Source organism: Struthio camelus, chromosome 4 (assembly GCF_040807025.1).
Source record: "Struthio camelus isolate bStrCam1 chromosome 4, bStrCam1.hap1, whole genome shotgun sequence".
Lineage (NCBI taxonomy): Eukaryota > Metazoa > Chordata > Aves > Struthioniformes > Struthionidae > Struthio > Struthio camelus.
The window spans coordinates 33935571-33961656 of record NC_090945.1 but is presented as its reverse complement, the minus strand read 5'-3'; the positions used below and the strand labels follow the sequence as shown (position 1 = coordinate 33961656).

Sequence of the window (26086 nt, the reverse complement as noted above, 5' to 3'; positions counted from 1 at the left end):
GCAACTTCTAATGACTGTTATTTGCACACCTCATCATCAGCAAAAGCAACCTTACACATCAGTAAAGCCCATATGTCACGGGAATCAGCAAAATAGCTGTAGCAAAACAGTATAATTTAGAATGTCAGCAACTTTCTGAGTGATGAAGTAAAGAGAATGTCACTTTAATTTATAGGCCATCGCAGGTGCAGGGAACACCACTGAGGTACATGTGCAAGTATATCAATAACAATATTACCGTAACCTTCTAATGCATTGCAGAAGGAGCTCCCTCCTACCTAATCTCTTGTGCTTAAAAGCATTTTCAGTATCCACAGATATAATGAGCTTAGAAGACTGAAATAATCAATACTCTATGTTTTTCCTCATACACCGAAACAATTAATATAGGTTTGCAAAGTCTTTGTGGGTATATCATTACAGATATCAAGAGCTGCTACTGCTGATGAGGCAGTGCAACTTGTGGGAGGGGAGGTGTACGTCCCTGCAATGAGGCTTCTTCAGTGGTGGGTAATATACTGCTACCACAGAGGAATCAAAAGGGTAAGTATGCGTGATGCCAAATGATACTGAAAAGATTAAGTACTAGTGCTTGCCACTGCTACCACTTGCTCTAGCATACAGAAGAGGCAAGGGCCCAATAATTTCCTTTTTCCCATGATCTTCTGTGAGACTGCTTGTTCATTAGAACATGCAGTAGTGTAGCGCAGCGTGATGCACTGGGTAGGCCAGGGGTGAAGCTGCATAAATGAAGCTGGTTGATTGGGAGACCGAGGTGTTGGGACATACTAGAAAGTGCACCTGCCTTGAATGTAGAAATAGCCACAAAGAGTTGTATCTGTGAAACGAACACATTTCACTCTGCTAAGATGGAACTGGTCTTTTTTCTCATTCAAGTCAGTATCTCTTTTTATGTGAAAGGGATCAAGATTGGGCTTTTTATAATTCACTTAAAATAGCAAAAATCCAATGTAATATGCATTTTCCAATGATAATGACTTCACAACATTAATGAGTAAATACCTCTATACCATTTTGGAGAATTGCCACCATTAGGAAGTCTGATTTTTTCAAACAAAAGTCGGTATACTAGAAAAAGAAAGGTCAAAGGCAATTATTTTATCTAAACGATCATGACTATTTCTTTTGACAAGCATGGGGGAAAGATGATGCTGAGTGACCTGTGCACTAGACAAAACTTAGAGCAGTAGCTTGCAACAATGCATCATCACCTGTGACAGCTCCTTGGGGTGTGATAAAGGTTTTGATTCGTATTTCTTGATAAGAGGGGGGAAGAGACAGTACAGATTCTGCTGTAGAAACAGTTGAAAAAGACCAAACTACTCTGCTATTTGCTCCCTCCTGTTCCTTCTTTTCACCAACTGAATTCCCTGTGAAAAGAGCTAGGTGGAATACAAGGGAATGCAACTGAAAGTAAAAATGAAGCCATCAGCCACCGAGTAAATTTCAACCTTTTTGTCTGTCTAGAAGTCTGAGTAGTCTACAGGTTTTAAGTAAGTTGAATTCCATCTCAGTGACAGATTTTCTAAGACTATAAAACCCTGACCAGATGTACTTAATGACAAAAGTATAATAGCAATAACAACAATAAGTAGAAACACATTCACACATACTGCTGTCAAATTATATAAAGCAAGCCAAAGCTTTACAGAACAGAATAAAACCCAGGACAGAATAAAAAGCAGGTGGGAGTGTGGTTAATGGAGAGAAATAATGTTTTTGATATGGGGAGGCAGCCTCGATAAAATTTTGACCGAACATATCTGTACTTTCAATTGAAACCAAAATTAGGGTGTGAACCTTGAGGCAATATATTTATACAAAAACACATTTTCCTTAGGTAATTCTGAAAGACTAAATATGCTAACCATTGACAATCCTTTGCAGTTGCTTCTATACTTGTAATTTTACTGCTTGTAAGAAATATTTGTAATAAGTTATTTGATAGTTTTGATTTACTTTAAGGAACGACTACATTATTATGTCATAGGCTTCTGACTAGGTCTGAATTCACATGTGTAGGGAAGGAATGACTTTCTGGGACAAGATTACTCTCTGTTTCTTTCCCTGCACATGCAAGTCTGGCTGGTTCCAGTAATTAGCATGGAGCTGAAAAACAGTGTTTGTTGCTTAATCTCATGCTTACTCTGTTTTTACACAGCCCTTGCTTTCAGAGACATGTGAACATGAGAATGTTTGAAATTCCCAACTTCTATTTTTCCCTAAAACAGTCTGAGATATCCTGGTTGTAGGGAAAGACTTGGAAAGATGCATTCTAAAGCCCTTATGGATCCACAATTTATCATTCAGTCTCATGATTTTGATATGCTTCACGTTATCAAAACTATTTTCCTACCCATTTCTTTACTTTCTTTTTTTTTCACTTGTGAGCCAATAGGGTAGAAAGGAGGGAAAGCACAGACTGAAATTTTATTTTACTACTGTGTGAGCTGTGAAAGGAGAAGGGCTGGTTAGTTAGTCTCCTTCCTCCTCATTAGTCTGACACACAGAAGGGCTAGGTTCAGTTTGACTCATAAGGCAGATCATAGTAGCAATTTACTGGAAAATGTAATGAAATGAGATTGTTAAAGTCAACAGAACCTGGTTTTCAGAATTAATTAAAAATGTACTTTAATTCATGCAACAGCATGAACTAGAATCTCTCCCTTCCTCAGAAATACAAAAATTAATAGGGAGCAGCTTCCTGTCAGCCAGAGTAAAAGATATTTTCTGTCATCAGTCCTCAGTTTCAGGCACCAGCACATTCCAAATTCTACTTTTATGTGGTCCTCTTTATATGGTCTCTTTCTTGCTTGAGTTAATCTAGTGGCTGGGTTACATTTTTGTTTTTAAATCTGAGATCCAAACGAACAAAGAGAAATCCAGGATGTCATTGAGCAAAACATGACACGGAGGTAAAATCCTGTTTTCCAAATGTGGGGCCAAATGTGAAGTCTGTAGAGTATCTAGATTTATGCTGCTGGAACTGAAAGCAGGATTTGGCCCTTGAAATCATGGATTACTAGATTTGGAACAGCGCTTCTGTAGTTCCGTTTTAGTTTGACTCTCTCAAAATATGAATTCTGGATATACTCCCAACAAGACAAGAATTATTTCAAACAGTAATTTTTTTGTTTGCATAGCACAGGCTTTCGCTTACTTATAAATACATCTTTTAAATTAAATTTCCCTTGAAAAATAATGATTTAAGGAACAAAGTAGTTTGTTAAACTCTGGGTATTTTTGATGAAATCTAGAATGTTGGTTGAGGGCTATTTGAAGTCCAAACCACTGTTTAGTTTTGCCATGACCACAATAATAGGATACACAGTCGCAAGCAGAGAATGAGCTGGCCTGCTGGTTTCCTTTGCTTTTCCTGTAACAAGACAAAAAAATCACAGGCAGCAATGGTAGGGATTTTTTTTTCTCTCTTCAGTCAAAGAGGACATGGTTTTCAAAATGCTTCATCTGTGGACCACACACAAAGCCTGAGGTTAACACTATTATTGCTCCTTTGTCAGAACTTTTTGTCTGCTCTGCCAAACCAATTGCTTGTTTTGTTATTAAATAGGATCCTTTTCCAGTAGCTGTCTCCCTTGGCCTCAAAATAAACCCCTTCCCTCCAAGAGAAAGATCAGCTGTGTGCTGTTATCCCCTTGGTAAAATGGCAGAGTAAATATTTCACCAAGGGAAGTTATAGAGTGCTTCTGCCCTCCCTCAGCCCCTTACAGAAAAGGTAGAACAAACAAACAAAGAATAAGCATATTTTTCCTCTCACTTTGGGGCTGAAGAGTGGCTATATGGTATTTAGGTCAAAGTCTGATTTCTCTAGTTTCTTTAACTCATTTCAAAGACAACCAACCCTTCAAAACTTAAAACTCATCTTAAAACAAGATTATTTTACAAAATATTAATTCATTCCTAAATGAAGACGTATCTATGAGTTATAAGACACTCTTGCTCGAAAAGTCTTTCTGCTCTCTGGTGTCTTCCAAGCAATGAGCATCAATATGAGGACTGTTATCTAAAAGAAAAATTTCTGCCTATGTATTTGGAATGGTTCTCACTGAATGTATTATTGGTCATTATCAGGATTTCAGAGACTTCAGAAGGTTCCCTAAAATACCTACCAGACTCTCTTTATCTTTCCTTATCCAGATTCAGTTCATTCTTATATTCATATTGGCTCTGCTCACTTTCCTAGGGCCATGAAAAGAATTTCTGGATCCAGGGGTCCAGCTTTCTCTTTTTATGCTCTGTGTGATAAATTTTCGTCTAGTGCAGTCTTTTTTTACCCTTCACTTTTCCTATGTTTTCTCACCAACTTTGTTTTCCTCTTTGCATGTTAACCCCTCGCTTGTTCATCTGCCCTATTACATATTTAATCTTCACTGTTTAGTGTTTACCCACCTGATCAGCTGGTGCCTAACCCTCTGCCTCTGCATTATATATCGCTCTTGGCTGTGCCTTGTCATTCAGTTAGAGAATTCTGTTTGCTGTTACACTGAGAGCGGAGCACTGATTCTTTGTCTGGATCCTGGAGAGAGCTGGCTTTTCTGAAACGTATCCAGCACTGCTGGACTGAGGGGAAAATCTCATTCTAGAGTCACCTTATCTTTCTCTATTCTAAGTAGCGCTGCCCAGAAGGATTGTGCTAATAAATGACACAAGATCTAATCAGATCAGCATCTCATTTCTTCTTTGGATGAATGGCAGGTGAAAGTTAAATCTTTCCTTTTAGACTCACTCAGGAATGTGGGAATATTTTAATTTCCACCATCTAGGATTTGCACGCTACAAAAAAAAGATCACTTCCTATTTTTCAATGGGTATTCAGTGGTATCTTTCAATAGGTGTTCATGCACCGGTGCAGGCTGGGGGCCAACCAAATGGAGAGCAGCTTTGCAGAGAAGGACCTAGTGGTCTTGGTGGACAGGAAGTTGAACATGGCCAGCAATGCACCCATGTGGCAAAGAAAGCCAATGGTATCCTGGGCTGCCTTAGGCAGAGTATTGCCAGCTTGGTCGAGGGAGGTGATCCTTCCCCTCTACTCAGCAGTGTAGTTGCATTTTCAGGCTCTCTTCTCCATCAGAATAAAGTACAATCACAGAATAATGTAGGTTGGAAGTGAGCTGTAGAGGTTAGATAGCCCAACCACCACTCAAAGCATGGCCAACTTCAAGATTATCTCAAAGCAGGAGGTCCTTTCCAAGGTACAAGTCATCATCACCCCAGTGAAAGGGTATTTCCAAGGCTTTCATCCCAGAATAGCAAGGGTTTTGGGGTTATCGCAGCTTCTTTCTTCCCTATAGCTGACAAATTTAGGAATTCCACAGGAAACAGTGGATACTTTGGGATCAGTTTCTAGTATACAGGAACATGCCACCCCGTTCCCTTCATGAACTTCACCCTACTCAGTAGTGCTAACTGGTATTTTATAAGGTATTTTTTTATCTCTCAGGTTCAGGTCTCACACTGGTGTGCCAAAGGCAAGCATTCAGTATTTTTGCTTGGTCGTTGTATGTTAAAATGTGACCTGCCAAAAGTATTTGAAAGCCTCATGTGGCTCTCAGTAAGGGAAAGCTTTTTGATCCTGATTTGTATCACTGTCATCATTTGTGTGTATCAGATAGCAGATCCAACACTGCAGGTTAGAAATTAAATTTCTCACAAAGAACTCTGATGAGTAGACATGCCATTTCAAGGATTCAGTTCTTTATTAGATCTCTTAAATTCCTGCTAAAAAGCTATAAGACATTCTACAATGTTTTTATTTCAGATATTCTATCATACAGGCTTGCACGCTGGGTTACTGTTGTCAAAAAAATACAATAATTATATCAAGAAAGTCTATTACAGACTGTAAGATGACTATTAAAAATTACTGAACATACTTGCTTTCTCCAGAGCCACAATCTGGGATATATAAACAAAACTGGCATCTTCTAGCCTCACTATGGCTAAGATTTCATGAAATTTTTCATTCCCTTAATGGATGTTTCACTTGATGCTGATTTTCCTTTTGTGGCAGCCAGAATCTGCTGTTTTCCTGCAAGAAACCTTCCTGGTGTGAATGTAGATTCTTAACAGATTTGCTTTTTATTATCCTCGTGTGTCTACATTTCACTCATTGGGTTGCCTCATAGATTTGGAGTTTTTAGACCTGAAAATATGCTCTGGATGTTGCTTACATAAACCTTTTTTTGCGAAGAATGCTTCCTCTAAAGGAAGGAAATTGTCTATAATTGGATCAATCCAAATAGTACCAGTATGAATTCTAATGGAGAAGAATATCACATTCCTCATTCTCTTCAATGGGCTTTTAAAGCAAGAATTTTGGAACCACAACTTCATATTTTGACTCCTCTTCTCTAAAACATTTTAATCTATCCTTTTCATGAAAAAAAGTTTTAAATGCCCTTGTTTTGGATATAGAACTCAGAAATTTCACTGAGTCTCTTTGCATGATAAAGTGTGGCATTGCTAGTACACAGTATGTCCTTATTTCATTACTAATCTCCTTACATTGTGGACCATGAGACTCCCATGCTTTTCTAGTTTCAAAAGCCCTTCATGTTTCTTCTACAAGGCCAGCAAAACAATGTTAGGCTCTGTTTAGCAAACCTTGTGTAAATATGACTGGATAGAGATAGACAAGAAGGTGTATTGTGGTTTCATATGCCCTATAGCTGCTGTGCATAACATTTAATTCTGAATGGGAGAAGGATTTGAAGAAGGTAGACATAAATCCTGCGATGCTTGTAGAAGCTTCCAGGCCCACTGAAGTTACTGGGAGTCATGGACTCTCTGTAACTCACTGTAGTCACTCAGCACCTTCTACTGAAACACCATGAAGTTAACAAACAAGACAAATTTCTGATGACTTTGGGTAATGGTCAACATTTCAGACACACATGATTTAATGTAAACATCATTCCAGGTGAGGTGTATGTTTAAACAGAAAACCTTAATATAATGCATATGTACTAAAGCTGTTAGAGGCTGGCATCTGTACATTCTGCATTGGTATGTGGCAGTGCTTATTTGTGACTATTTTAAAATCAATTTTCCAGAAAGAATAAACAGGCAAATGTGGTTTTCTGTGGTTAAAAGTTCCCAAGAGAATGGTCAAACCAGCCTACTACCACACTGAGAGGGCATGAGCATACCACACATACCTTCCAGCAGAAAGGTGCCTAAAAGAATCATTCCTTCTCTCCCCTGATGCAGTAAATGTTGCTGAAGGAAAGATGATTTCCACAGTGGCATCCTCAAACTGTTTTTTTCCTCTAGGACAGAAAAAACGCAACTTGCTCTCAAGAACAGAGTAATTCACTGGACTATAAGACCTTTCCCCCACAAGAGAAAAGGCATGGAAAATTATACTGTGGAAGGCACAGAGTAAGGCTACTGGCTGTGTTAAGACAGTGCTGAACCAAATACAGGGGGAAGGGAAGTATAGTGTCATCTGCACCAAAATCTGCACCTTTCTAAACTTGTACAAACAAATAACGAATGTAAGGATATGCAATATGAAGTGCCCGTGTGAGGGAAGCTTACTTCTGTGACCAAAAGATTTTAAAAAATTGTTATGTATAGATGTAGAACAGGAGAGCTGTATGGAGCAGTAGGAGTTTTTTCATTTAAATCAGTAGATATGCCGAGGACCACCACAAGATCAAAACAAAAAAGGAAAAGAACTTATATTTATCATACCCAACTGGAAATCGTAGTATACTTCTGATAAGAATCTGGTTGGTGTTAAAACCTTCAGAATTCACTGCTGAGCAATGCTAATCAGTATGTTATGTTTATGGCCCAGGAGCACCTGATCACCAAATGAGCAATCAATGAGTATCATAAATTCCTTCAAGGTGTATTAAAATATGGAGAAATATTAAAGCCATGAGTGCAAAGGTTAGGAATATACATTCTGATAACGAAGTAATGGAAACTAATGTTTGCAAAGTTAAAGAAAGGTGTGTGTAGTTGAAACCTGCAGTTGTATTTACCCAGTTATTACCTTTTAATTCAATATCCAAGTTTGCCAGACTACACAGCATACTGAATTTGCAAGAAAGCACAGCAAAGAATTAAATTATGTAATGATGTAGAAATTCCAGAGATCAAATGTTCAGTGAACAATGCAGGCTCAGGGTCAACTTAAAGTTACAAGTTGAGAGGATAAGATGTTGAGGATGTCGGCTTTGTCTGAGTTTTTCTAGAATCAACAGGAATATATGACAGCCATGCAAAACAGGCACAAGGCATGTCAGAGGTGAAACATGGAGAACAACCCTGAAAAACTTTGGAACAAAGTGAAAGCTATCATGTCCAAAACTGCCAACACACACATTCTGTTAAGTCAGCATTGGACCACACCATGGTTAAATGAGAAGGTGCTGATGCTGGCAGAAAACAGGAAAGAAAGGAAAAGAGAATGGTTTGGGAACTGAAGAACATGAGGAGTTTCAAAGAACAGAGAACCCAGACCCGAAGACAGACTAGACAAGACAACAGGAAGCACATTAAGGGAAAGGGCATAGATCTTCAGAGTCCTAAAGCAAGTAATTACACAAAAGCTACAGTGGTCTGATTTCTTACCAAACAATTTGCACCGTAACTGAACATTTTCAAAATACTTAAAGAGTATTTTGGAGATTTCTGTTGGAGATTTGGAGATACTGCATGGAGAGGTTGTTTTGACCGTCTCAACAGAACTATTCATAATATAAGAGGTCAGAAAAGAAAGTATGGATTTGAAGGCTGGTCACATATTTCTTGAAGGAGGAAGGAAGTATGGGGGTTGCAACCCTGCTGTTAGCATTGCCTGATGCAGAATGCACACTCCTGATCACATGGCCTGCTTGTAGCTGCTCAGTCCCCATCAAGAGCACAGCTGGATCCAGCCTTGTGAGCCAGCAGCTTGACAGGAGGAAGTGCTATATTCTGTCCTGAAGAGGAAGCCTGGGAAAGCATCAGGCATAGAGAACACACCTGAAAGATTGTTGTTGAAAGCCATTGTCAGACAAAATGTTGATCTCTTATGGTCCTCTGTAGCTAGCTGTGTACGTGTCTGGAAGTTGGCTGACCAGTTAGATGAAAGGAATTGCTCTCTGTGAGAAGATAAAACAGAAGAGCAGAAGAGTTGTAGTAACTGTATGATTTCCCTGATACTGCATGTAAATAATTTCTGTTTAGGAGAGCGAACTGCATGCAGGATGTAGTGAGGTGAACAACAGGACCCAGACAATCATCACTAGATATGATCAAGTGCGTGCTATGAAATCACAAATGTTCACTGTGTCATTGAAAAGTGCAGGAAGTTCTTGTAATGGGAAGTTTCGCTAACAGCTCCGAAGTAATCTGTGTTCAGTATTGTCTGTGGAGAACACTGGAAGACACAATTTCAAAGCATGTGTCTCACTGAACTCATTGCAAGCCTTCACTATCAGCAGCTGACCATAGTTTGTACAACAGCTGGTGATAGTGAGGGGGTAAAGTATGAAGTTAAGATTTATGCTTCCCCCAGGCCTTTCCAACATACATTCAGAATTTAATATGGAAAAAGCCATGGAAGAATTTGACAAAGTTGAGGAACCCAGCATGTTATGACTCTTCTTTCTTAACTGAAGTTATACCATTGGCATAGTATTCTTTTGGTCAGTCACTGGTACAATGCAACAAATACCGGAGTCAATAAAAACAGATATCAAGGAACCATCACTGAATGTGGCAAAAACAAGAAGGCGAGTAACAAATCACTATTAATAGCACTATTAAGAGACTATTCAGCTAGTCTGGAGTCACATATAACCGTCCAAAGAGGACATTCTAAAGAAACTGGGGAAAAACTCAGAACAGCATGTTCAATGAGTTTATATTACAAAAACTAGAACTAAAAAAGAACTCAAAACATCTGACCAAAAAGTTTGCTTTTCCCACAGGGCAGTATGAATGTGAATTGTAAGAATTTAATGTTGCTGACAAGAAGAAAATTGAGTAATCTGAAATGTGGTGCTGGCAAATATCCTTGTGTAACTTCTGGATAGAAAAACAGAAGAATGCTGCTGTTAGCAACACTACTAGGAAAAGGCAGACTGTTTCCAGAAGTGAGCAGGTATAGACATATACTTTGATTATATCAGACATAGCAATTGAAATAAATATGGAAAGCTTATCTTAGCAAGGTGCGAGAAGACAACCAGTAGAGAAGAGAAAGCAATTCACTTGATAAAGGTTATTACTGGAAAGCTTTGTGCAGCTCACATAGCAATATACTACAGAAAGAGCAAAAAGGAAGTCTGAATGATACAAAAAGGAAAGCAATCGATTATGAAACATATATTTGAAAGTGGACATAAAGATGCAGTGAATTTCCAGGTACTATAAAGAAACATATATTATCACAATATTGTAGCAGCAGACTCATCTCAGATTGGCATGTGAGCAAATATCTTTCCATAAAGGGAAGTGCGCAGGAATAAGGTCTGGCAAATTTATATTAAGTGTATTAAATTGATGTTTGCATTTTTAGAAAGATTTTTTAAAATCTTTCCTTCAGAAGCCAGTTAATCTAACAAAGTTTGCCTTAAACTATGCTAGCTACCCTATAAAATTAAACTACTTCTACGAATGGTCTTTTAGGATCTGAGAGACCACCTTATTGATATTTTGTGTAATAGTTAGTTATGCTAGTGTCTAGTGACTACTGGCTATCTCAAAATGCATATATTTGCGCAAGTGTACTGAATATATGCAAGTTTGTATGTTCTTAGTGACTAAAAATTCTTGGCAGCCATGAAGTGAAGAGAAACATACTGGCTCTAAAAATCAATGAGGCTAGCATTTTTGAATTTCTCTCTTAGGGATCTTTTCCAAAGAATTAAATGGAACACAGTGGAATGCTGCTTAAAATCCAGTGTTGCATAAGACTCCATCTAGTCCAGGAAAGCAAGTTACGCTTTTAGACGTATTTGCACACATTTTATTAATTAACTCATTTTTAAATACTGTTGAGCATCCAGCATGAACAATGAAAGGAAAAAATTTAAAATATTAGGTCTATGAATAGCTATCATTTTCTAAAGCGCTATCTGTAAAAGGAACTGAGTTTTACCTAAAAACACATTAAAACAGGTGCTGATACATTTTCAAGTACTTTTCTTTCTGTCTCTAGTTAAAGCCTTTATAGCTGGCATTGTTTCATCACTACTGAATTATAATTCTTTTGATGATAGTGTACTTGATACTGCACAAATCCAAAAATGTAGACAGTTCTTTATCCCATGGAGTTTTTCATCTAAAAGAAAAAAAAAAACAGATAAGGCAGGGCAAAATGAAGGATTAATTCAGAAAATTACAAGTTGGTGTTTCTCCTACCTCCATTTCTTTCAGCTCATGTGAAATTGGCTTGATGGTGGTCTGCAGTTCTCTGAACCTCAGTCTCCTAGTGATGCGAACGCAGTGGGAAGTGGATCCTCCCATACTGGCAGGAGATTAACCTCAAAGAGCTTTCAGTTTAAATCTTGTAAAATGGGCTTTAGCAGTATGAAAAGCTGAGTTTACTGGAAGGCAAAAACCTAAATTAAATAAAAACTTGTGCTTGTAATTAACAAATCTCGATATTACTTTTGCAGTGCAGAAACATAATCAGTGTATCAACCACATCTGGAAGGTGCTTCAGTTTATTCAGGAGAAGACACTGGAATGTGAATGTGGGCTAGGTTGGCCCATAATAAACTAAGAATGTAAATCAAGCACATTGCAAATCTGTTATCACATATTTTTTTCCAGAAACAGGATGAGAACATTTAAAAAATATTTTAAGAGGCAAACAAATCCTTAGGGTCTATTAATGCTGTTACACCATGGCTGAATTTGACTCAAAGATCAAAGTACATCATTTACAGTAAATGATCTTTTATTTATATATTTAGATGTTGATCAGTATTTCACTTTTGAGGAGGTCTTGATCAACAATTCCTTCTGCACTGCATATCACTAGAAGAAATTCTCTTTTAAAAATTATGATGCTTTCTCTGGTTGTAACAAAGGCTGGGAGTAGAGAAGTAGTGAACTGATTACCTGGTTGCTAATGCTGGGGCACTGTCTAGAAATTGAGGCTCTTAGGTAGACTCTCATACAGTCTTGTGGTACTACCAGAGCTAATTGCTATTTTTCATTAGTTTGTCTCCATGATTCCTTAAGCAGGCCACTTCTCTCTGCCAGCCAAATACACTTTCAACTCATATTCATATTCAGCTCTCTTTTCTGGGACACAGATTGTAGCTTTCCTTCCAGAGCTAATCTCTGAAGTTGTTAGGCAGATGGGAATGGACCATTTAAGTATCTTTGACAATTATATCATAATAACATAATTATATCCTGTTTTCTGTTGTCAGTGAGCCAAGGATTTGGGAGACTACAGTTGCCTATAGGTCTGTGAGAGAGAGAGATACCTCACAGGTGTAAATTCTCAAGAACATTTACTTTCAGATTTATGGGCAGATATGTGAGGGAGGCCTAAATCACCAGGGCATTGTACAGATTCAAGAAACCTGTGTTTCTCCTAAAACACAAGCAGGTAACACCCAGTCTTTTGAACCAAGAGGCTGTGTACCCCTGAACTTCTGCAGGATCACAGGAATTATAGGTGTGCAAGTCTGATTCCTCAGGTTCAGTATTAAGCTTGACTTTCTAGCTGGGTTGAAATGGATAATGAGGTATGATATTAGTTTACTGAAAATTTTATTTGCTGCATATTTCCTTTTCCTCAGATAGATAGTAAACTTTTAGCAATAATTACAGCAGTAGACTGGGTATTATTCCTATCTGTAAAGTGTTTAAGTTTTGAAATATATACCTGAGACATTAGGAAGTAAAAGAGGGTGTAGTCTGTTTTAAAAGGCAGCTGTCCAGTTCCAGGTGGTTGAAGGGCAACATCAGAGCATTCATTGATAATGTGGGTGGTCTGGACTGAGAGCTGAACTCCATGCAAGGGAGTGGACTGCCCAGTGGGAGAAAGAAGAAAAGTTGAATTTATTACTTTTTTACTTAACTTTGTTTAGTAAAGGTTATTAATGGAATATCACTGGAGGTAAAGTTGTTGGTGGAGCTGGCAATACTTAGTTTTAATTTGTTGAAGATATTTAGCAAGACCTTGAGAAAAACAGGAAATTAATTTTCAAATTAGATGTGCTCTGAAGTAAGTGCTCAAGTTATGCTAAAACAATCCTGAATTTTGGAAAATTTGGATTCAGATCTTTTGGGCCCTGGCAGGTTTTTTATGGAAGGGGGGGGGAATGAGTGTCTTCCTCTGGTGATGGCATAACAGGACCCTCAACATGATGGGAGGGTTTTGAAGTGCTACAGTGATGGAGGTTAACGAAAACAACTTTCAGGCCAATAGTTATTGATTCCAATCCATTACTCATAAGCAAAATACTCTACAATCTTATTACTAGTTTTAAAAGGAAAACTTTCAACTACATTTTAATCTGCTTAACCATTTATCTGTCAAAGAGAAAAAAAACGCTTTATTTGTTTTAGTTTTTCCAAAAAGTTATACTTCTGCACTCCATGGAAAATTTAAGCCTGAGTTTGTGATGCACTGAATGAAGACGGGAGCAGGTGCATGACTTCTGCAGCACTGCTGGGAAACACTGGACCAAAGTCTTTGTCAAGATCACTGAAAAAAGATTCATTAATATTAGTGGCAGCAATCCCATATATGACAGCACAGAATTTGGCCTATTATACTTTCAAAGTTACTAGAGACAGCAAATAGAGAAAATGGAAATGAGTATTTAGAACAGCTCTGCTAGAGCAAGCAGATGGAAGGAACTTTGCCATCTGTTTCCCATGTAACGCACCCTTACAGCGTCACCTATAATTGCTCTACAAGGTTTAGCCTACTCGAGGCAATTGAAAGTTGGAATTTTGTTTAGAAAAATATCAATGAATGTTTCCTAAAATTCTTGGCGAAACAGTATTTTTGAGTGTTTTCTATTTAGCTGTTGTTATGAGCTATCCCAAAACAAAATTGTAGTAGGGAGAGCCAAAGAAGCTGTAGAGTCTCCATCCTTGGAGATACTCAAAACCCAATCAGACTCAGCGCTGAGCACCCTGCTCTGGCTGCCCCTACTTTGAACAGGCAGGGGGTTGGACTAGACGATCTCCAGAGGTGCCTTCCAGCTTGAACCATTCCATGATTTTGTGACTGTATCCTTCCCTGTTTTAAACATTATTTGGAGAACATCATTTTCTGGGACTCTTGAATGTTTTAGGATTGCATCCATTCAGGAGTTTAATTCCTTTATACTTTGTTCTTTGTATTAGTATAGTGTTTTTTTTTCACAACTGTCTCAGGTGGTCACTTTGCATTCCATCACAACATATTTTATAGACATTGTAGTTCTCACTGGCATGTTTAAGCAAGACTTTGTTTAAACAGCAATACCAACAAGCTATTCTGTAATTTTTAAAATAATATATTTTGATGCTTCAGATGTATTCAGCAACTCTGTAGCTGGAATAGTTATTGCAAAAGGAACCCACAGTTGAGTGTCGTCGTAAGGCATTGTACCATCAAGAAGAACTATTAGCTGTTGGCTAATTTCCTTTCTTGTTCACATCCCTATAAATCAGGAGTCTGTAACTCTAGATTCAAAAGGTGTAAGTGAGAACTGAAATGCTTTAGGCATTCCTATGATGTAATGATACCAGGCATTGTACTGGGGGCAGTCAGGAGCTATCAGATGTCCCGAAGCCACATCATCTGCATCTTTTTAAAGCTATTACAGCCTTATAAACTCACAATGGTCCCCTAGAGGGAAAACTGTGATGCATTTTTTACACTGTTATGCTAAGTATGTGAGGAAGAAGTATTGATGAAAAGGAGAAAAAAATTCGAAGGCGCTCAGCAGAGAGCAGAGAAAAGGCAATTAGGACTGAGCAAGCAATGAACTGAGAAAGAAAAACAAACATAAGAAACATGATAGAATATTAGCTATTGCATATAGCACTGAAGACTGTTGTGTGGATGAAAGCAACTGGAACACTCTGAGGAGAGGAATCTGTAGATTTTCAGCCTCCTCCTGTGGCTTATTGCCTGGTGTATAATGTCCTGAGTATACTATATGTTACAGGCTAATTCATCACAAATGCACTTTAATGGTAATACAGGTTACGAGCAAAATTAATGCTAGAAAGAAGGTTTGGCATAAGCGGATGCAGAAGAGGGGAGAAGATTGTTTCTATTTTAGCTTGAGTTAAAGACTGCTGTATGTTTGTGTATACAAAACTTACTAAAAAATAGATACTAAAAGGCCACAAAAGCAAAGCAGAGTTTGGAAATGGTATTATTTCTTGGTTTATAAGGATACAGGTGACAGTTATTATAAAACTCAAATTAAAAAAAAAAAAAAAAGCTAGCTATATTAGGTAAGTATGACGGATGGGTCTTAAATTAACCAAAATGAAAAATAAGGATACCAAAAATGTCTAACTCATCCTTGTTGTGAGAACACTGCAATACTTAGCTGCAAAAAAACAAGACTTACGCATGCAATGGGAGCTTTTTCCTAAGCTACTTCATTTTGTTTTGCCAATTAAATTGAGATTCTACTGTGCCTTTTTCACAATCTTGAAAAAGCTGTACATAGAAGACAGCAGGAGGCTCTCTTGCAACTGGGCCTTAATGAGATATCAAAGAAGTAAATGGGGGAAACAGTTCTGAGATCACTAGGGTCCCCAGCACAGTCACTGAAGAAACTGTAAGCAAATACTATGGAAACTAATAAGTCCCATTAGGCTGTATGCACATTTCTAACTTGTTTTGCATGCAAATGCAGCTCAGAAAAAAAATCTGTATTTATGAAATCTGAATTCGCTTCAGAATATTTTAATAACAATAATAGCTTGATTAAGATCTAAGTGAACATATGAAGCTCTAAGACAAGTTATTTTAATAGTACATAATTTTCCCTTTTGAAGCTTTGCGTAGAGAGGAGTTAATTCTCCTGGACTAAAGAACACAATACACATAGGGAAGATGTTTGAATGGCTATTCACTTCTGCAATGTTAGTGACATACAAGCAATTGTGCAGGCCCCCCCCCCCCCCCACCTAAGATTGCAAAATCAAGCATTCTTAAAGCCAGGTATTGCCAAAATTGAGATTGCCTATAGAATTGTCATTCAGCCCCATTCTATGCCAGCATTGTGATAATGTCTTTAGTTCTGCAGTTAAGAACTATTTTCCCCCCAGAGTCTACCTTTAAATACAGAATTGACTATGTTCGGAGAATGAGGCAGCTGTAGAATATTTAGTCCTCATCATTCAACTAGTGACTTACTTATTGCCCACCATATGAAGTCTACACAGAATTTTTAATTTCTTCATGGTTTTTCCTAGGGCATTCGTTATAAGAGTTTCTTTCAATTCCATTCACTGAAAGATGAAGCTGCAGGAAAGCTGTAGGAAAGATAATCATGCTATTGAATCAGGTACCATAATGCACACAACACAAGAGGACTAAATTAGGGATGCTCACAACAACATCAAGAATTTCATTTTCAAGCATTTCAGCACTTCCTAAATATATTTCATCTGATGATCTAACTTCTGAATGTTATTTCTTGTTTTTTTTTAAATCTTTGAAGACCTAGTAATGAGCCACCATCAGGAACAGGGCTGAATTCTTCTGATATGCCACTACTGCAATATAACTGAACAAAGGGACTGAAATAATAACAGGAGATTCATGATAGGGGTTATTCTGTCCCCAAACATATATCCTGGGTCAAAGTAGAAGAAAGTAGAGTAGAAGAAATTCTCAAAGATATTCAGTCTAATCTCTCTACCCGTCTCCCTCAAATGTCTGTTCCCACAGCTACTAGCAGAATAAAAGCTGTTGTTTTGGTATAGCCTTGGACCACACCTTTACAAGTGGCTAAGCCGAACCAAATATTCACTGCTGCTGAAAAGGCCAGTTTGCTCTCCCATCATCCCCGTCCCTACTCCATCATGCTTCTGGCCACACGATGCTACTTTTTGCCTTGTGCTGGCTGTCCCTCTCACTGGACCTTTCATTGAATCGAATCGGTTTGTTCACTGTCAAAATTCTTGTTGCAGAATTAGTTTTCTGCCAGATCAGTGAATTCAGGCACATCCTAGAGATGTCGGTGTTGGCACAAACTGAACTGACAAGAGGAGCATGGCCAGGAGTGGAAAGAAGGGGGAGAAGGCAAATGCAGTTCCTCTTTCTCAGCCATGAGCTGTTTGGCCAGCCCATCCTTTCTGCTTGAACTGGAGCCTTTGGTTCTGGCATTATAGAAGGAATGCAAGCAATAGATGGGAAATGGTGGGTTTAAAACAATTTATGCCTCAGCCACACCTGAGCAGAATTCTATGAGACAAAGAAAAGGCACTTCTTTGGCTCCAAGTTGCTCTCTCTGCCTGAATTTCAGAGACTTCCCATAAATGAAGAAAGAACTACAGCTTTCTCCAGAAAGGTCAAAAGACACTTGTACAGTGCAGAGCATTTGGCAATCTAAATACAGGGTTACTCCCTGCTGTTCCTGTAATATTTTGCACAGACTGTGTTATGTTCAGCTTCTTTCAGCACAGCGCGAAGTTCTGCAAAGTCTTAAGATATTTTGTTTCCACGACCAGATATTTGGTTTATGGCACCTAGCTGAACTGATGACACTGTATTGGCAAAGTGTTGTCACAAATTCAATCAACACTGTCTGAGACATCAGTGTGTAATATCACTTCAGGAAGTAGTCTTCTGAAATAGCTCACAGTTTCCAGATCTCTATATCCCCAACTCTGAGCGTGAGAAAGATGAATATATATTTCATTTCTATCACTTAGGTGTTTAAACATCTAGTCTCTGATGGGTACCTAGTGATTAGATCAGGGCCTGGCATAAGGCATTTTTGGATTCTGTTTTGATAGTTCCACTGATGTGAGGTCTGGGGTGTATTGTTTCACCTGACCTTGCCTGATTTATCTGCCTGCCTACTTCAGAAGGTGGTGTCACAAAGCTTTATGCGTTCATATCCAAGATGTTATTTTATATTTTTATATATTTACATCCAAGGATTTCAGGCAGTGACTTGTACCAAACATTATATTATCTTGTCACTAGTGTCACATAAGCTCGTATTTATAGGGATTTATTTCTTGGCCATCTCAGAAGGAAATGACCTAATTACAGACTAATAGAGCAGGATCATTATTATGATAGCTGCCCAAAACATCTCATTATAAGACTGCTTTTTTGCATTGTCTGTAATTTTGCAGTTTTAACTTTGACCTGACTTCTTTCATGAGAGGCTTCCTCAGCCTTTTTTTAAATAAAATTTTCTGCCAAAAAACATATTAATTTCCAAGAATACATCTTAAAAGAAAGATGTTATTTTCCTTGTGCTAGATCTTCCATATGAAGACTCTAGCCTAAATGTATTTTTGAGCTGAGACTAGAAATTCAGGGTGAGGGGATTTGTTTAAGGGACGCATCTCATCCTTGTCCTTGGAAAATCAACCCAAATTCAGCTATTTAATAAATGTCTGAAAAACTGTAGTTTGCACATGTTCGGTAGGTACTCGCCAGAACTTATAACGTAAGTCTTCAGAGATTCTGTTTGCAATGAGCACACTAGGCTTCATAAGGCCTTTCTGTTTCAGGAAGGTTACAACCTAATACTGCTAATAATTGTTCCTTCAGATCACGTTGCAGGTCTGTGCAGCAGATTTAAAGTTTCTAGCCTGTTGATATATCCTGTTACTGTCAGTGCAATTACACGGTTGAATTTTCCTTATTTGCATCTTTAATAACCTTAAGCAATTTGGCATAAAAAAACTGCTTTAGAAAAAAGATCCAGTACAAAAACCATGCAAGGTGAATATTATTATCCTCCTTTTACAGGTTTGCATTTGAGGCACAGGAAGTTTAAAGCCAAAAGTATCTGTTGATTTTGGATAGCCAATCGAGACAAGTAAAAATTTAAGTTTTCTGAGCACATGGCATAACACAGCTGTAGCTGTGTATTCTCAAATTCCTGCAAATCAGTCTCAGGTCTCAAAGTCAGGCACTCGAAAAATGAGGAACGTACCCAATAAAGACAGCCTGTGAAAAGAAGAGAGAAAACAGTGATCTCTTACAGCCCATATCTTAACTTGCATATGTGGGAGAGTAAAGCTAAGACGGCAAAGGGACTTCATGACTGAGGACTGACTTACAATAATACCCACCAAGACTAAATCTTATGTGATGTAAACAGACATGCTCGTAGTCCAAAAAAGTACTTGGTCAGTGAGAGATTTATTTCAATATCAGTTTAGTCTTTCTGTGGGTTTTCTCTCTTGGTCATTTATATAAACAAAGATAGTAAGAAAGTATTAGCATATTTTATATTGAAAAAGTATAATCCCTGTTTACACAACAATTATTGTAAATGTTTTTATAGCAAAGATGATATATCAATACAGAGATCATACGGCTTTCAAGACAAGATTAAACTTGTCATTATGATGCATTATACAATAAAAATAGTTGTTATTTCATGAAAACTGAAATTAACTACAGTAATTACTATTACACTGTGAACTGGGGCACTGGAAGAAATTGATGACAGCTAGATGTAATGTTAGTCACACAGTTTTAAAAAACAAGCAGAGGAAATAAAATACATAATATTTTCTTTAAAACTATCTAGCCATTCTAACAAACATACAAAGCCACTTGTAATTAAGATAAACACAACATCCTTTTAGCCTTACTGTGCTCACAGCTCTTTCAAATAGCACATGTGGTTTACACTTTTATCAAGTGTTCTTAGACCCTTTTCTCCTAATGAACGATTGTATGTGTTGTAGTTGAGAAGCAAAACAAGACGAAGTTAAATACACTCTGGCTGCCTTAGCTCAGAATTTCCTTATTTTTATGGATTTATGTTAAATCCCTAAGGTTATTTTAAAATTGTTTTCAGTGTTATTTTATCATTAATCTTATTATCATCCAAAAAAACTGGCTGCAAACGATTGCTTTGAGGATTGGCAAACACATTTGTACAGCTTGAAACAATTTATTGAAAACATGTTGCTTATATAAGAGAACATGCTGTCTTTAAATTCAGCGTAAGTAAGAAATGCTCATTTCTTGAATTTCCTTTCTATTTATGGATTCTGAAGATAGGAGAAATACAATTCAAAGTGCGCCTACAGGATGCATACCTTTTACTGTCAGAGTATTTTAACCTCAACAGAAGGGAGCTTTGTCTTCTAAACACAATTTTGCAATGATTTCCTCAGTAATTACATACAATAGAACATAAGTCAAGGTAACATACATTTTCAAAATACCTGGTCTTTTCTACAGAGGTGAAACCTGTAATCAGTCATGTTGTAAACTAGTGAGCATTAGTTTGATAATGAGAAGGATTGTAGTTCGAGTTCAACAGAACTTTTTTTTAGCCAAATACATTTCTATGAGCATAGTAGTTAAAATAAATTAAGATTGATGATAATGCATTTCCTTGCTTTTTTCCCCATATAGCCACCATTACTAGACTATTTCAATCATTTATAGATTTACATAACCCCCTGAGATAAAGCATTATTATCTTTACTATTTTATAGCTGGAGAGAATGAGGTACAGCTAGAGTTACAGAGAGCATACCTAGAAGGGCTAAAGTACGAACCTCCAGAATACTGAGTCTGTTCCAGTTCAAACAAGATTAAGTTTCCTCTGGCTTGGGCAATGGAAGCTCTGTGGGTCAGATCTAGTCACTGATCATTATTAGCATGTGAGCACCATGCTTCCCTCAAGGAATACGTTTCATTCCCCCATCCTGTCACCCAGCGTACTGTATATCCTATCTTCCCTGTCTGGTGCATGTGGCGCATATCTTACCAGAAAAATCTTAGGGGACTTTCTAGGACTTTCCCTGATTGCCAGCTAAGATGGATTTTTATTTCCTTTAAATTAATATATCTTTACTTTCCAGAAAATAACTTATTTCAGATGCTATTTTAACTGATACCTGCTATTTAATAATTTATATTTCCTTTTGTGAGGGCTCTGAGACTCTAATTTTCTTATTTACTTGTCAGTTCTGCTTCTTCTACTGTCTATAGAAGAAGCAAGTACACTGGTTTTGCCTCTTCCCCACCATGCTGCTTTCTTGGTCTTCCACTGATTAAGTATCTTGTCATCTGCTTTTCCTAAGAAGGGCAGAGAAGCCCAGAGCTTTTCATCACTACTGGTTTCTTACACTTTCATTAACTTGGGGAGAAGGAAGGGGAAGAAATGAATAAAAAGAAACTCTGGAATTTGTAATGTACTTAAGTACCATAGAGTCCCAAAGCTTTCAACAGAAGTTTAGTCCTCAGACCATCTTTCAGGAGGATGAGAGAAATCTCAGTCCTATTAACTTTAATGGCAAAATTTTGCTACAACACTTTGTGCTCAAGATTTTCAAAAATACCAATCTCAACTTCTGTAAGTCTACCTAACTGGGTAGATATGGAGTTCTGTCTGCATATCTGTCTCACTTTAAATTCATACAGGAATGAATTTAAAACCATTTTTATAGACTGAAGAGAAGGAAAAGGAGCTTACATGTAGTTAGCTGCCTCATGCAGAAAATCAATTGGAAACCTACATTTCTAGCTTGCTTCCCCTTGTTTCAAGTTCACAAAGGCTCGACCCAAAAGGCCAGTGGTCCAACTTGACTCACCTACATTGAATCTTTTGTAATATCCAGTTTTGAATGAGGAGAGTGATGCATGTGCTCAGGCATTCAGAGTAGCTTCCTTCTAAAATTAAATAGAGCTATGTTTTGAAGAACTGAATCTTTGGAAACATTTTACATGGAAAGATTCCACAGACCACCAGTAGGCATAACTTACGATCGCAGTCATACTTCCAAGACCCATCCTTTACACCCACATAAGGGTCTTTTTTATTGCAATTCTTTTCTAATTAACTAATTGCCTACTAAGCATTATATGAGCAATTTACACTTTCCCCTTTATTCTTCATGGGACAGTTGGCACAGTACTGAGAGCACAACTACCAGTTTAACCGACATTACACAGTTTTGGTCAGGTCACTTGATTTGAGCTTCCCGGGGTATTAGTAGGTGTGTATAATAACTTCTCTCCTGCTTCATGGCACTGCAAAGGTTAGTTAAGTAACAGTTACTGTGTTCAGTGTAGGGTCTAATTCAGCAGTTCCTGCCAAGTAACTATTCCGTGCTTACACTGATCACAGACAGTTTATTGATATTTTTGCCAGTGCTGCAACTCCAGAAAGCAGAGATTTTGTATGGAAACTGTATGACCATTAGCAAAAACGCCACAGCTCAACTTGAATGTTTGCTTATGTGTTACTTCTTGTTCCCCGGTAAGAACTGTAGACACAAGTGCCTGTATGTTTGTTTGCATGAGTGCCTTAAAACAAAAGTCAGCTTTTTGTAGTTGTATTTGTACTCTGCTGGAGTCTCCGTTCTTCTTGTCCTTAGCAGCATGTCTGTTTCCACTGCTGCTGCCAAGGGAGGGGTCTGCATGGTCCTAACCTTCCTCCACCTACTTCCATTTCATTGTGCAGTGATTCCGAGTTAAACATTATGGGTGCCACATCTTCAAAGATAAATTGATCCAGATAGGTAAGAGATTTCTGAAAGATAATGCTGGTTTTATATTTCTGGTGCTTTTAAATGTTTTTTTCAGTCTCTTCTACCAAACTTCTCACTAAGAAAGAATCCAGAAAAAATCTATTACAGAGCCTAAGAAAACCTTCAGCCACTTACAATTAAATTACTTATCTAAAAGGCAATAAGAGAAGGATTATGAAAACAAGATTATCAAAAAGTGATTGTTTCTTGGCATTCTCAGTAGATCGTTCTTATCTAAGATAATTTTCTTATAGAATGATAAATTTTTAAAGATAAGTGGTCACCTTTTGATGAATTATAAGGTACTATGTCTGGATCAGTGGCCTGCTTTTTATTTCAACATGATTTACTCTGCAACGTATTTTTGTTTGGCAATATGTAACCTAGGCCCACAAAAATAACTGATTGAAATTATTTACTAACAGGTAAGTAGTTACTTTATAACCAACTCATTACGTCAATGTTATTCACTGACATGCAGTTACATTGATACGGACACTAAAAATAGTTCACCTAGATTCTTCTATAGGGTCAAGCATGGAAACTTACTGTAGCCATTTCAATTCTATGAGCTTTACATTTTCCTAGAGGAGAATCAATCTCTTCTTCCCTCTGGTAGTCCCTCTACTGACAACAGAGGAAACTTATGGAGTCTGACCTCCTATATCAGTGGTCTAAATTAGTCAAAATGAGTAATTTTATTCCCTTCAGACTCCCAATTGCTGTTTTTCAGTTACAGTAATTTAAAACCCATATATGAATCCAACCTGTTGCTATAAACATTCAGTATAAAATAAAGCTAATTATGTTCCGTTGAGCAAAGGTTTTCTTCTCTGTACCAACCAATCTCCTAAGTTATTATTTATAAAGCGTGTTCTAAAATATGCATATTTTGTAAGTTTTATAAATTTAGTTCATTTTCTTAAGATACTGTGGCTTTGTCGTTTACTTTATAATTCTTTGTGTCTTCAGTATGTGTATCTAGGGCTGTACAATTAGCCTGGGCAACTTTTCCAAAGTGTTATGCAAGGTGATTTTGGCTTCTATTCCAGGAGCTGCATCTCTGTATCTAGCTATCTTCCTTTTCAACAAGTAATTCCTTCATTCCCTAATCTGATCCATGCCAAGTCCTCTTTTTCCTCTCCCTGAAAGCACATGTTAACTCAATCCTTAGTTTGCAACATAAGGATCCATCTCTACATTAGCTTTATACCCCTCACAGCTACTGCTGTCTTGCTCCAGTTTGATGCTTCAAAAAAAAATCATACTGAGGTTTTTATCCTCACCATCTCCCAAAATGTGGAAACCAAAAAAAACCGACAACCCTGGAGAGGTACAATCCTCAGCGCACAGTTTCTAACAATGCTGAGATACTTGGATGGGGGCAGGGTGCATGTGCATGAGCATGTGCGCGCAATAAAAGCCTACTACACTGAAGGGTGCATACAATCATCCAAGCGTATGCTGAGATAGGGGACGGAGAGCCTAAACAAAATGACTAGGCGTTCCCAGGCTGATTCAGAATGCAATCAAGCAGTTCACCCAAACTATAAGCAAGCAATCCAAGCATGTCAAACACCTAGATAGCTGACAGCCAGGCAAATTGTAGTGTCCGCAGAAAGGAAACACCTTAAATAGACTGAAATCCTCAAGGATTTTTGCTGAATAACAAGTACTGCCTGGACAACACTGTCCTTATTAACAGCCTTAGCTCATTTTTTAGTTACTGTATAAAGAATCCTCTAGGGCTCAGTATGGTTTCAGAAACTTGCATGCCATACAAATGTGCAGAGCCTTCTTCCCTGAAGCCACGTCACCAGCCACACTAGAGATGAGCAGCCCAAAAATAATATTTTGGAGAGAGCACTGCCAATCCACCACCCTTCATGTGAACAGTTTTCTCACTGGCTCACTTTGAGGTATTAAAAGTTATGATATCAAAGCCCTCTGGGCAGTCTTTCCCTCTTGGTAGCGTTTGCTTGTATTTTTACTAATTTTAGTCTGCTGTGATGTTTGCTATCACTTACCGTGTTGTTGCAGAGCTTTGCTTTTGATTAGTTCATTTTGCCTTATTGTTCCTGAACTATAGCTTTTGCTAAGTCTGCAGGTTTCCTCTTGCAGCCCTTCAGAACAGGCTATTCTGTTTCTTCCAGTCACTCCCCCCACTACTCCTGGCCCCCCTATTGTAGAATCACAGAACAGTTGAAGTTGGAAGGGACTTCTAGAGATCATCTAGTCCAACCCCCCTGCTCAAGCAGGGTCACCTAGAGCACATTGCACAGCATTGCGTCCAGGTGGGTTTTGAACATCTCCAGGGAAGGAGACTCCACTACGTCTCTGGGCAACCTGTGCCAGTGCTCAATCACCCTCACAGGAAAGTTTATCTTCATATTCAGATGGAACTTCTTGTGTTTCAGTTTCTGCCCATTGCCTCTTGTCCTACTGCTGGGCATCACTGAGAAGAGTCTGGCCCCATCCTCTTGACACCCCCCCCCTTCAGATATTTGTGTACATTGATAAGATCCTCCCTCAGTCTTCTCTTCACCAGCTTAAACAGGCCCAGCTCCCTCAGCCTTTCCTCATAAGAGAGATGCTCCAGTCCCTTCATCATCTCTGTAGCCCTCTGCTGGACTCTCTCCAGTAGTGCCATGTCTCTTCTGCTGGGCAGCCCAGAACTGGATACAGTACTGCAGATGAGGCCTCCCCAGGGCTGAGTAGAGGCAGAGGATCACCTCCCTCGACCTGCTGGCAACACTCCACGGGCACATTGCTGGCTCATGCTTAACTTGTTGTCCACCAGGACTTCCAAGTCCTTCTCCGCAGAGCTGCTTTCCAGCAGGTCAGCCTGTACTGGTACACGGGGTTATTCCTCCCTAGGTGCAGGACCCTCTACTTGCCTTTGTTGAGCTTCATGAGGTTCCTCTCCGCCCAACTCTCCAGCCTGTCCAGGTCCCTCTGAATGGCAGCAAAGCCCTCTGGTGGATCAGCCGCTCCCCCCAATTTTGTATCATCAGCAAAAACATATCTGGCCAAAAAAAAAGTCCCTTCCCTGTGTCAAGTCATTTCTAATCGGGCACTTCCTCTTTTGCTTGTTGTTTCCAAGAAGTACTGTCCAGAGAAGAAATGCTGCTTCCTGTTTTCAGAAAAAAACAAACAAACCCACCCGAACCCACCCTTTGTCCTCACTCTCCTCACATCCCATTAGCCAGGCAGATCTGCGACTTTCCCTGCTTCTCCTGACAGCCATGAGTAACACTTCACTGCGTGTTTGGTAACAGGCAGCCCTCTTGCTTCTACTCCAGAGGCAAATCCTACACTATGTGTAGGGATTGTTCTGTCACAGTTATTGCACACTAGTGGAGGAAAGCCAGGGGGC

The 26086-nt window shown here is 38.4% G+C and overlaps 1 long non-coding RNA gene across 1 annotated transcript; it reads right to left on the bottom strand.

Moving 5' to 3' along the window:
• Nucleotides 1-11094: 11094 nt before the first annotated feature.
• Nucleotides 11095-25744, bottom strand: LOC138067178 (uncharacterized). The gene is made up of 4 exons (XR_011140946.1): nt 25608-25744; nt 12887-13030; nt 11404-11588; nt 11095-11323 (listed from the first exon to the last, which is right to left on the bottom strand). It is a non-coding gene; the product is annotated as an uncharacterized lncRNA (long non-coding RNA).
• Nucleotides 25745-26086: the final 342 nt, after the last annotated feature.